Below are 12,364 nucleotides of genomic sequence, written 5' to 3' on the forward strand. Positions count from 1 at the left end.
TATTAATTCAACTAGTTCTTACTAAATATAAACTTACTATAAATAGAAAAAAACTAGTTCTTTCTAAAAATATAGTTCAACTAGTTATATTAATTATCTTACTAAAAATACATTAGTTCTATTAATTCAACTAGTTCAACTAGTTTATTAATTTACTTACTAAACTAGTTCAACTACAACTAAAGTAGTTCAACTACCACTACTACTACTAAAACTCTAGTACTAACTAAGCAACATCTAGTACTAGCTAACCCTAAATTAACACCTACTACTACTAAATCTAGTACTAACTAGTGGCAGGGGGTGGGGGGCGACGGAGAGGTAGCTAGGGGCGGCGTGGTCGAGGGCGGTGGGAGGAGGGCTGCCGGAGGAGGAGGGAGTAGGGGCGGCCGCAGGTGGAGGGAGGAGGGCGGCGGCGGAGGAGGGAGGGGCGTCCGCAGGCGGAGGGAGGATGTGCGAGGAGGAGGGAGGAGGGACGAAAGGAGGGGAGTACCTCGGCGGCGGACGGACGAAGGCGGCGGCGGCGGCGACGCACGAGGACAGTTAGGCGGCCGAGAGTGAGAGTGTGAGTGAGAGGGCCGGTCGTGCGCGTGGGGATAAGGTAGGGATAGTTGTACCGCGTTTGCCAAAACGCGCTACAGCTAATCTGAATAGCAGTAGCGTTGTTTAGTATAGTGCGCTACTGCTATAACTAGCGGGGGGGCGAGGTCATGGCAACTATAGCAGTAGCGATGTATGCGGTGGACGCGATACTGCTATTTTCCTGTCAGCAGCGCGTTTTCACGACACGCACTGCTGCTAAGTAGCAGTAGCGTGGTATTTTGAAGAGCGCTGCTGGTAAGATTCTGTGTATAGGCTTTTCCCTAGTAGTGACTATTTTGCCGATTTGTTTTTCCAGGCATGTCTGAATCATGCGTTGGTAGGTTGCACCGGCGTTTTTGAGCCCAAAAGGCATGGTGTTGAAATAGAAAGGGCCGTATGGAGTGATGAATGCCGTTGCGGCTTGATCGGATTCCGCCATCTTGATTTGATGGTATCCGTAGTATGCGTCGAGGAAGCACAATGAGTCATGTCCTGCGGTAGCATCGATGACTTGATCGATGCGGGGGAGAGGGAAGGGATCCTTGGGGCAAGCCTTATTGAGGTCCTTGAAATCGACACAGAGGCGCCAGGATTTATCCTTCTTTGGTACCATCACCAGGTTTGCTAGCCAATCCGGGTGTTTTATTTCTCTGATGAATCCGGCTTCGAGTAACTTGGCTAGCTCCTCTCCCATAGCTTGTCGTTTGGGCTCTAAAAAGCGTCGTAGAATCTGCTTGACCGGCTTGTATCCCTTCAATATGTTTAGGCTATGCTCGGCCAGCCTACGTGGGATCCCTAGCATGTCTGAAGGGTGCCAGGCAAAGATGTCCCAATTCTCGCGTAAGAACGCCCGCAGCACGGCGTCTATTGTGGGGTTCAGCTATGCCCCGATGGATGCTGTTTCTGTAGAGTCCATTGGGTGGACTTGGAATTTGACTATTTCGTCCGCTGGTTTGAAAGAGGTGGACTTGGATCGTTTGTCGAGTATCACATCGTCCCTGTCCACTGTGGAGCGCAGCACAGTTAGTTCTTCGGCCTCGAGGGCTTCGGGTAATGCCTACAGGGCCAGGGCGACGGTTTTATTTTCGGCGTGGAGTGCTACGTCCGGATGACTGACTAGAGTGATGATTCCGTTGGGCCCGGGCATCTTGAGCTTCATGTACCCGTAATGGGGTATAGCTTGGAAGCTCGCGAATGTGTCCCACCCTAAAAGGGTGTGGTATCTGCTATTGAACGGGGCACTTGGAATGTTATCTCTTTGGACCTATAATTCTCGCATGTCGAATACCACATCGAGTGTGATTTTTCCCGCACATCGTGCCTCCCGACTAGGGATAATTCCTCTGAAGGTCGTGCTGCTTTGCTCAATGCGGCTCTTGTCTACTTCCATTTTGTTGAGAATTTCCTCGTAGATGAGGTTTAATCCGCTGCCACCATCCATGAGCACTTTAGTAAGCCGGAAGCCGTCCACAATTGGACTAAGGACCAAAGCAGCTGGTGCTCGGACTATTCAGAATTGAGGTTCGTCACTGGCATTGAAGGTAATGGCCGTGTCGTTCCATGGATTTATTGCTGCAACATGGCAGACTTCGGCGAGGCCGCGGAGTGCTCTCTTGCGCCTGTTGTTTGAGGCAAAAGTCTCGAAGACTGTCAATACTGTATTGTTGTTTTCAGCGGCATGATGCTCTGCGGCATTGTTAATGAGGAGATCCTCGCCGCTCTTGGCCACCTGCCAAAGTATCCAACATGCTCTAAGGCTATGTATTGGTATGGTATCCGGTGTGGTGTGAATTTTGCATGGCCCATTGAGCCATCCCTCCAATACAGTTCCACGCCCTATAGTGGGCTTTGGTTTCTTTGTAATTGGGTCGGGTGACTTGCGAGAGTGCACCCTTTTAGTTCGGACGAGGGGTTTAGTAAGAGCCGGAGGATCCCAGAATTTTGCCTGGGTTTTCCAGGACCTTTCCATCGCATAGTACTTCTGTACTATGGCCGCCAAGTCAGCGAAGTGTGATATTTCACAGCGACTTATGGCATTGAGGATTCCCTTGTCCGTGCAATTTTTTCAAAAGAATGAGATTGCGTCTTCCTCGCGACAATCCTTGACCTTGCTCATTACAAGGAGGAATCTGGCCCAAAAGTGATGTACTGTCTCTTGGGATTGTTGTATAATGTGGGAAAGATCGCTTGTATCTAGGTTGGTGGGTGGATTTAAGTCCGAACCCTAACCCGATCTGAGACCTAGGGGCAGAGGAACTTCCGAACTTGGCAGTTTGGGTTCCGAGATGTTTCCCAGTTTTTCTGGCCCGCTATCCGATTCTAAGTTCGGAGTTTGGGTCATGTCCTCCTGCAAACGGGTATCCAGCTCAGAGAGCTCGGGAATCCGGACATAGTTCGTCCTCAAGATAGAGGAAGAATCGCTGCATTGCTCCTCCACCACCACTATCTGATGGGTGACTTGAGGAGATTTAATCTCTCTCTGATCGGGTTTAAGCCCAATCCGATCATAGTCTGTATCGACTCCCAAGGCGGCGATGCGATCCAAGAGCTCGTTCAAGGTTGAAAGTTCCATTGGATCTATCTGCTCGGCGTATTCCGAGCTGACGAGGAGGCTATTTTTGATTACCCGAGAAGTCATCGTCGGCACGGCGGCCGAACGGGTGGTCATGACGAAGCTGCCTAGTCGAAGGGTTTGCCCTAAAGCCAGGGCTCCCCAGAGGTGATGTTGTCCTTGATAACAAGGTGTCAGGACCCCGATCCCATGCCACACTGATCTAGCATGTAACACCTCATATCACTTTGCAGCCTCACGCACGGTATTCCCACGGGTGTCGCCTTACCAGGCCCGGGACCGTTTGCGCCTTTTGGCTCACATATATGATAGTGTCGCTAGCATCCATATGACAAAGAACCCGGGCTGACATGGCTAGTCGTAAACCCAAAGTGGCACTATCTTACAGGGACAGGCATACATGACCCAACAACGAACGTGTCGGTCATTAGCGAGTGAATACGGGCTGTAGCAACTGGGCTAGCAGGACTCCGGTAAACCGGGCTGTAGCAGGCTAACAGGACTCCGGTAGACACCGCGTGACATTTCCCCGAAGGGACAGACACAGGAACGAAGAACGACACATGCCGGCCAGCCTAAGTGTTCCGGAGCAGTAGCAAGCTACCAGGGCTCAGTGGAAGCACTAGGAGACATTTCCCGGTAAGAGAGGCTACCAAGGATAAACAACTAGATAGTCAGATCCCACACATACCAAGCATTTCAATAACATACACACAATATGCTCGATATGTGCAAATACAACATGGCATCACAACATGACTCTACAACTCAAGTATTTTATTCAATAGGCTCCGAGGAGTGAGATATTACAAACATGGGTCTCGTGACCCAACATTCAGAGCATACAAGTCAAAGCGCTAACGGAAGCTTAACATGTCTAAGTACAGACATCTACAAATTAAAAGGCTGAGAAGCCTGACTATCTACCAGATCCTGCCGAGGGCACAAGATCGTAGCTTAGGTAACAAGCTAAACGTCGAAGTCCACGCGGAACTACTAATGAGACTGAAGTCTCTCTGCAAAAACATAAAATAGGCAAACGTGAGTACAAATTTACCCAGCAAGACTTACATCAGAGCTATCTACACATGCCTCATTATCAACAAAGGGGGGTGGTGGAGTTTGACTGGAGCAAGCCAGCTTTGGCTCGGTGGCTATCCTAAACTATGACTGCAAGTAACTCTTTTGAGGTGGCGCACATGAGTCCACATATTCACCAATCGATACACCACTATGGATCCGCTCCCGTCTCCCTACAAGAACGCCATCCATAGCACTCACGCTTATCTTGCGCATTTTAGGGTATCCACTTCAAGTTATCTATGAACTGTACAGGCAACCCAGAAGTCCTTTACCGCGGACACGGCTATTCGAATAGATGATGTTAACCCTGCAGGGGTGTACTTGTTCACACACGCTCTCGCCACTTACCGCCATGTACACCTCGTGTATCTCGGCAACCTTCAAGCGGAAGCCTGGCGAGGGAGTCGGCCACGACCTCACTAACCACACAAGTCTCTCGTCCAGGTTTATCGCCTATTCTGGTTCCATCCGCAAGGAGATCCGGCCGGGGTGTCGGTCACGGCCCCAAACGATGTGAGCAGGGTTCCCAAGCCCACCTCGACGAGTGGATCTACGCTTGGTACACCGTGCCACGGTGCCTAGTCTGTCCCAAGCCCACCTATACCGGGTGCCACTTGGTAGACTACTAACACTACCTACAAACACCAGAAACTAGTTGCAACTCCTGGACAGAGATCAGGTTGATTAATAAGTCGAGAGGGGCCGAGTTACCGGAACCCAATGTGTGGTAGTAACTGTTCATGGATCACAAACACAGAACTCAGTTCCTGAGGACGGTTTCAATGAGACAACCCACCATGTACTCCTACATGACCTCTCACCGCTACCTTTACCAAATCGTGTTCACACATTTAGCTCACACACAGTAGGACATGTTTACATACCTTCGATTCATCCCCGATGAATCAGACCTGACTGAACTCTAAGCAGTAGCAGGCATGACAAACAAGCATGAATGAGTAGGCACAACAGGGCTCAAACAACTCCTACTCATGCTAGTGGGTTTCATCTATTTACTGTGGCAATGACAGGTCATGCAGAGGATAAAGGGGTTCAGCTACCGCAGCAAGTAACAGATGAATTGTTGTTGTCCTAATGCAGTAAAAGAGAGCAGGAGTGAGAGAGTAGGATTGTATCGGAATGAACAAGGGGGTTTTGCTTGTCTGGCACTTCTGAAGATAGTATAGCTCTTCATTGGTGTCATTGATCACATCATCGGAACCACGTCTATCGAGAGGGGACAAACACCGACAAACAAGGAAGAAGCACAATCAATGCAATGCACAATATGATGCATGATCATTACATGGCAATATGCTGTGATTTGAGCTAATGCATCTAGCAGTAGGTTAAATGGAGTTGGTTTGAATCCAAGATTCAAATTCAAACACCACATGTGGTTATTTAAATGCCATTCATACCATTTGTCCTAAACAGTAGCCATAAGTTGTTCTAACATGCGTGAAACAAGTAAAGATGGATAGATTGGATTTTTCTGACCATTTTTCATATATAATTTATTTCATTTGGAGTTACTGTTGAATTACTATGAATTTTTTAAGTTTTGAGTAATTTCTGAGATAAATAAATCATTTCTGATTTATTTTAAACTCCAGAAACGTTTACTGCATCAGCACTACCTCAGGCTGACATCATCAGGTCAACACGGTTAGCCAGGGTCAAACCTGATGTGTGGGACCCATATGTCAGCTGCACAGCGGCTAAACCAATTAACTAAACCTAAACTAAAACTGCCCGGGTTTAATTAGCATGCGGGCCCCTCTGTCAGTGTTACGGGACAGTGATTAGTGGCTAACTAAGCCAGCCACATCCGCACAGCCGGGAAGATGCCGCCGGCGACCTTCCGACGCGGCGGAGACGCGCCGGAATCGCGCTGCGGCATTGGCTGGACGTGTCGAGGGCATGTGCGAGGAGCTCCTGCTCGCCCGCATCCAGAGGAGGCGGACTTGGAAGCGGGGGTCGCCGGAATCATGCCGGCGACAAGCTTTGGCAGCGTCCAGAGTTCGGGAAACGATGGGAGCGGCACTGCAAGGCACGGCAGGACGAGAGGCTGGGTGTTTCGGGCTTATGGAAGTATTCTAAGCATGATGACGCGAACGGACGCGAGCCTCAGCGGCTAAAACGACGGCGGCAACATGGCCGGTGGCGAGGAGCTATTGGCTCCGGTGAGAATGAGGGCTACATGGAGCAAACGAGGCGAGGAAGAGAGGGGTTCGGAGCGAAAGCTCACAGCGGTCACGCAGAGAAGCTCAGACGGCTCGGGGAGGCGTCGGGGACGGCGTATGGTCGCCGGCGATCTTGGTGCAGAGGCGGCAGGGTCAAGCTCGATGGCGAGGCTCCACTTCTTCCAGCGATGAATGGCTCATCGAGGAGGAAGAGGGGGACGAGGCGGAGCTTCTTGGCGCGTAGGCAAGGCGTGGGGTGGCCGGTGGCCGCGGTGGCAGCGAGCGCGGCGGAGATGGCGTTCGGTGGCTGCGTGCGAGAGAGGCAGAGGAGGGGAGAGGAGGAGTGGACAGGCCAGAGGGGGTCGGGGGGGTGCGTGGCGTCTCCAGCCAGCCCCCAGCGTCGGCGGAAGCAGGAGGTGGCTTGGGCGCGTGCCAGCGCGTGGCGGCTACACCCCTCTCATCCTTCTGGCGAGAGGTTGGTGGTGACTGGCACGGCCAGTGGGTCGGGCCAGCTTTGCCTGGTTGGGCTACAGGTAAGGCTAGGTAAGCCTTTTCCTTTTCCTGTTTTTCTTTTTCTATTTTGTTTTCTTTGTTCTGATTTAGTTTAGGAACTAAATCATTTTAGATAATTCTGAAAATTATTTTGGAGGTTAACTGAATTACTTCAGGGCTCCACAAATAACTTCAGAATATTTGGACCATCTAAAATATATGTAGCATTTAAACGGCTCCAATTCAATTATGTTTGAATTACTTCAAAGTCCAAATATGTCCTGCAAAAATGTGAACCATTTTTGGTAGATGCTTCCACCTTGATCCAGAAATGATGAACATTTTTCAAGGGCATTTTGAAATCATTGAAAAATATTTTGGTTGAACCTATTTGAATTCCTTTTGATGCTAGGGTTTGAACATCCCCATTTCAAATTTAAGAGAAATTTAAACATGATGTAGCACAAGACTAGCTAACCCAGAGCAGACCAGAACTAGGATGTGACACAAGGCGAGCCATCAAACCTTTTTTCGACGTCACAGTGGAACTCTCAATGAAAGCACCAATGTCGGTGTCAAAACCGGCGGATCTTGGGTAGGGGGTCCTGAACTGTGCGTCTAAGGCTAATGGTAACAGGAGGCGGGGGACACAATGTTTACCCAGGTTCGGGCCCTCTCTATGGAGGGAATACCCTACTTCCTACTTGATTGATATTGATGATATGAGTATTACAAGAGTTGATCTACCACGAGATGGTAGAGGCTAAACCCTAGAAGCTAGCCTATGGTTATGATTGTTGTTGTCCTACGGACTAAACCCTCCAGTTTATATAGACATTGGAGGGGGCTAGGGTTACACAGAGTCGGTTACAGAGAAAGGAATCTACATATCCGAATTGCCAAGCTTGCCTTCCACGCAAAGGAGGGTCCCACCCGGACACGGGACGAAGTCTTCAATCTTGTATCTTCATAGTCCAACAGTCCGGCATAAGCATATAGTCCGGCTGTCCGATGACCCCCTAATCCAGGACTCCCTCAATGGGCACAGCACACCGTCCATTTCCTCCAAACAGGGGAGCTTCCTGGGGAACAAGAAGAAGCAGAGAAAGTAGCCCGTCGGTCCAGCATGTACAAGTTTGTGAATGATGCCCTATACAAAAGGAGACCGAACGACCTGAAGTTGAAGTGCATTCCTCGGGAATATGGACTGAGGCTGTTGGTAGAGATACATGGAGGCATGTGTGGCTCCCACATAGGGTTGAGAGCCCTTGCCGGCAAAGCATTCCGGCAAGGCTTCTTCTGGCCCACCGCCCTCTAGGATGCAACTGCCCTAGTAACCAAGTGTGAAGCGTGCCAGTTCCATTCAAAGAATCTTCATCAACCAGCCCAAGCTCTTCAGACAATCCCTGTTTCCTGGACATTTTCGGTCTGGGGGCTCGACATACTGGGCCTCTTTCCCTGCGCTGTTGGGGGCTTTGAGTACTTGTACATCGTGATCGACAAGTTCACAAAGTGGCTGGAAGTGGAACCAGTGAGAAAGGTGACAACACAGTCAGCCATCAAGTTCTTCAAGGGACTAGTCTGCCGTTTTGGTGTGCCGAACAGAGTCATCACCGACAACGGCATGCAGTTCACGAGCCGCACCTTCATGCAGTACATTCAAGACCTCGGCAGCAAGGTCTATTTTGCTTCTGTTGCTCATCCCAGAAGTAATGTCCAGGCTGAGAGGGCGAATGTAGAAGTGCTGCGAGACCTCAAGACCAGAACTTTTGACAAGCTGCACAAGTGCAGAAGGCGCTGGATTGATGAATTGCCGATGGTTCTTTGGTTAATCATGACGACACCAAATCGAGCCACTGGCTAGACACCCTTTGCCCTGGTATACGGGCCAGAAGCAGTCCTCCCTGTGGAACTCATATACGGGTCACCTCGAGTGCTCGCTTATGATGAGCTTGAGCAAGAGCAGTTGCACCAAGATGATGTGACGCTCCTCGAAGAAGATCGTCTTCGGGTTGTTGTGCGAGCCGCTCGCCATCAGCAAGCCTTGCGCCGCCACCATAGCCGCAAGGTTCACGCACGAAGCCTTGAGGAAGGCGACCTTGTTCTTCGGCTAATCCAATCCGCCAAGAATTCAAACAAGTTGACACCGAAGTGGGAGGGCCCTTATCGGGTAATATGAGTCACCAGGCCCGGCGCAGTCCGCCTGGAGACCTAAGATGGCATTCCGGTGAGCAACTCCTGGAATATCGAACATCTTCGCAAGTTTTACCCCGAAGGCGCAGTTGCCGGGAGCCCCGGCAACCCCAATTTTGTACTAGCTTTGCCGGCAAGGCATGTAACCCTATGTACAGAGCCAAGCGTAGACCCTGTGTGCAGTCAGGGAAAGAAATCCCTTGGTATGTATAGTTTCCTATTGATTTCCATGTTTATGTATATACGTATATGCATGCTTGTCCAGGATATTGTACTTCTTTTTGATTCCAACAAGTACTAGTGGACCGCCAAGGTTCCATGCCCTTGCCCTCTCTTATTTCCAGCCACGGCGAGAACGCGCGATCCCGCTAAGGACCCAACTTCGGCAAGAAGTTGAGAAGACCACCCGACACGGCGATCCCCGGCAAACCAAACAGATAAAGTTTATCTCTTGCCCATTTGTGTTCGTAACCTATGACATGTGCATTAGAAAACCTCACCACTCTCCTTTAAAAACTCGGATGCTCCCATTTCCGGCCCGAACGCTGCTTCGGTCCGAGTGGTCGTAGTAGTCCGTGCTAAAAGGAGGTCGACGGGGGGCTGGACCCTTTGTCTGTAACCCCGGAGATATGATTCTCCGGCAGGCGTAGAGGGCGCTGGCAAGGCAGCTTGCCGGGGGGACTCGTTTATCTACATTAAGGAGGCATTTCGCCTTTGCATGAACGTACGCATGCACGGGTTCCCGGCAAGGCTAGACTTTTTCATTAACATGCTGATGCAAGAACAGAGGTTACTAGACACAAGCATGGGCTCGATAGATTACATTATCTAGAAATTAAGATTTGGCAAGTGCCTACAATTTAAAAGAAAGATAAGTGCCCTGTAATCCCCATTCATGCCCCTTTCCTCCCAGGTGCGGCAGGTGAAGGCAAAAAGGAGGCGACGCGGAATGCACCAATGGAGAGCTTGATGAGGAAGACCCTCGGCAGGGCGCGTGGCCAAGGTAGGAGGGTGGTGCGGTCAGTTGGAGTCGGAGTTGACGTCCTCCCGCTTGACGCCCTTGTCGTCGTTGTTGCTGTCCTCCTCATCACTCTCGCTCGAAGAGGAGGTTTCGTCTTCGGAGGAGCTCTCCACGCAACACCTTAGGCGAGTTCCCAAGTGCCCAAAGACCTTGACAGAGAGCAGGCCGTCCTCCATCAATTTGAAGTGGAGGACGAGCCTCTCTGACAAGCTATGGGCACGAGTGAAGGTTTTCCATCCACGGCGGAGATACATAACATGGGGGGCAGGGAAGTCGACATCGACCCGCATGCTACCATTCCCGCAGCCCGTCATATACAGCCTCAAAGCTTGTGGCGGGTCGAGCTCCATCTCCCGAGTGAACGGAGTGGGGAGATGAAGGCGACCGCGCACTGGCTTGTGCAACCTGATGAAGAATTCGCGGGGTTGGTCTCCGACATGGCCCTCCATTGGGAGAGGAGCCGCTGGCGGAGGCGAGGCTGGTGCACCGCCCCGTCCTCCTCTCCCCCGAGCACCATGGCGACCTTGGCCTCACACCCTCCCTCTTCCTCTTGCGGCTGGCTCCGCTGCCACGAGCTCTTGGGAAGGAGGGGTACACTGTCGAGTAGAGACCCTCGTTGGTGCCATCGAAGCGCCAGCGCGCCCTCTCGCCATAGCGAAGGGAAGGAAGGAGTCAAGATGGAAGGAGATGGATATTGAAGGATAGAAGGGTGCCATCCCCCTCCCCATCTTATGTAGGGGCGGGGCCGGGGCTCGGCCGGCCCACTTAACCAATACGGCCGCCAGGGGCGCAGGGAATCGGGACCGACCTGCTGCTCCAATCAGCGACGACCTGGTTTCCCGCCTCGCCATGAAGGCCTGTGCCCTCCGTGTTCACCACCTACTATCCTTGAGGCATGGAGGACACGTGGAGAGCAGGCCAGGATCGAGAAGACAAGTGAAGCGACTGTTTTCCACCCCGTGATCATGGGGCGCGGGCGCCTTGAAGGCCGCGACCCGAGTCCACCTAGTAAATGAGTCGCGCCCCTGCGTTTTCCTCCTTTTATGGGGAAGGTGTGAGCCGCCTCTTTATTATCCGCCATGATGTGACGCAAGCATGCTGCAACCACCCCACGCACGACCCCCACATCACATTCAACGCGGGTCATGGGGAAACGCAACTGGCGAGGAAGTTACTACGGTTAAACTCTGCCACGCGTACCCGCGCACCGTTCTGGGCCTGGCCCAATAACGCTCCGCGGTTATATGTGGCCCAGGATGGGGGGCTCCTGTCAGTGTACAAAAGTAGGGGTCCTTTTTGTACCCCTTTACTTGTGCGCAGGCAGTCGCAGCCACACGCCTGCGGCCACGCTTGGCGGGTCAGAGGAAGCGAAGACACAAGACTACCAAAGCAACGCCAAGACAGAGGCACGAGGAGCAAAGGGACAAGGTGGGTTCTCCCCGGCAGGAGCCTTGCCGGGGCAACTTGCCCAACACCAGCAGAGCCGCCACCCTTGAGCCTAAGAGTTCCGACACCATCGACAACATTGGAACCAAGGCTCGGGAGGCGCCTGCATGGTGGCATGCAGATCTTTGCAAAGACCAAGGACATACAATACTAGATGAGAACTAGAAGACGGAAACCCCAGCAAGATCCTTGCCGGGGACGCTCACAAGACCCCCGGCAAGACCCTTGCCGGGGACGCCTGCGAGACCCCGGCAAGGCCATTGCCGGGGGCCCCAACAAGACCCTTGCCGGGGACATCTGCGGGGCCGCAGCCAGGCCCCCACCTGCCAAGGCTCCACCGCCATTCGGACAAAGAAGTCAACCTGCCAACAAGGCAGGCACCTGCGTGGCAATGTGCAGCTTCCATGCCAACTCAGCAAGCACCTGCGTGGTGGCATGCAGATCTTCCTGAAGACTCTGCCACCGCACCAACTCAGCAGCCATCCAGCCAGCGTGGCACTGTGCTCCTAGTCAGCCTGGACGCGCGTCGGAGTGAGGTGAAGCGGCGGCGGACAGGACGAGTTTCCTTGCCGTCCCCGAAAAAGAGCAAGGGCACGTCGGCAGTGCATTAAATGTGTTTGTCCTACGGTGCCAGGCGATAGACTTGTATACAGTACAAACTTTCCACCTCCTGTGTGCCACTGTGTCAACCCCTTTAGCTATAAAAGGAGACCTGAGGCATGCTGGAGGGGGATTTCGAACTTTTTGGACCCTGTACGCTTTGTAGCTAGTCCAAGAACACTAGATAAA

Source organism: Triticum dicoccoides, chromosome 1B (assembly GCF_002162155.2).
Source record: "Triticum dicoccoides isolate Atlit2015 ecotype Zavitan chromosome 1B, WEW_v2.0, whole genome shotgun sequence".
NCBI classification, from domain to species: Eukaryota; Viridiplantae; Streptophyta; class Magnoliopsida; order Poales; family Poaceae; genus Triticum; species Triticum dicoccoides.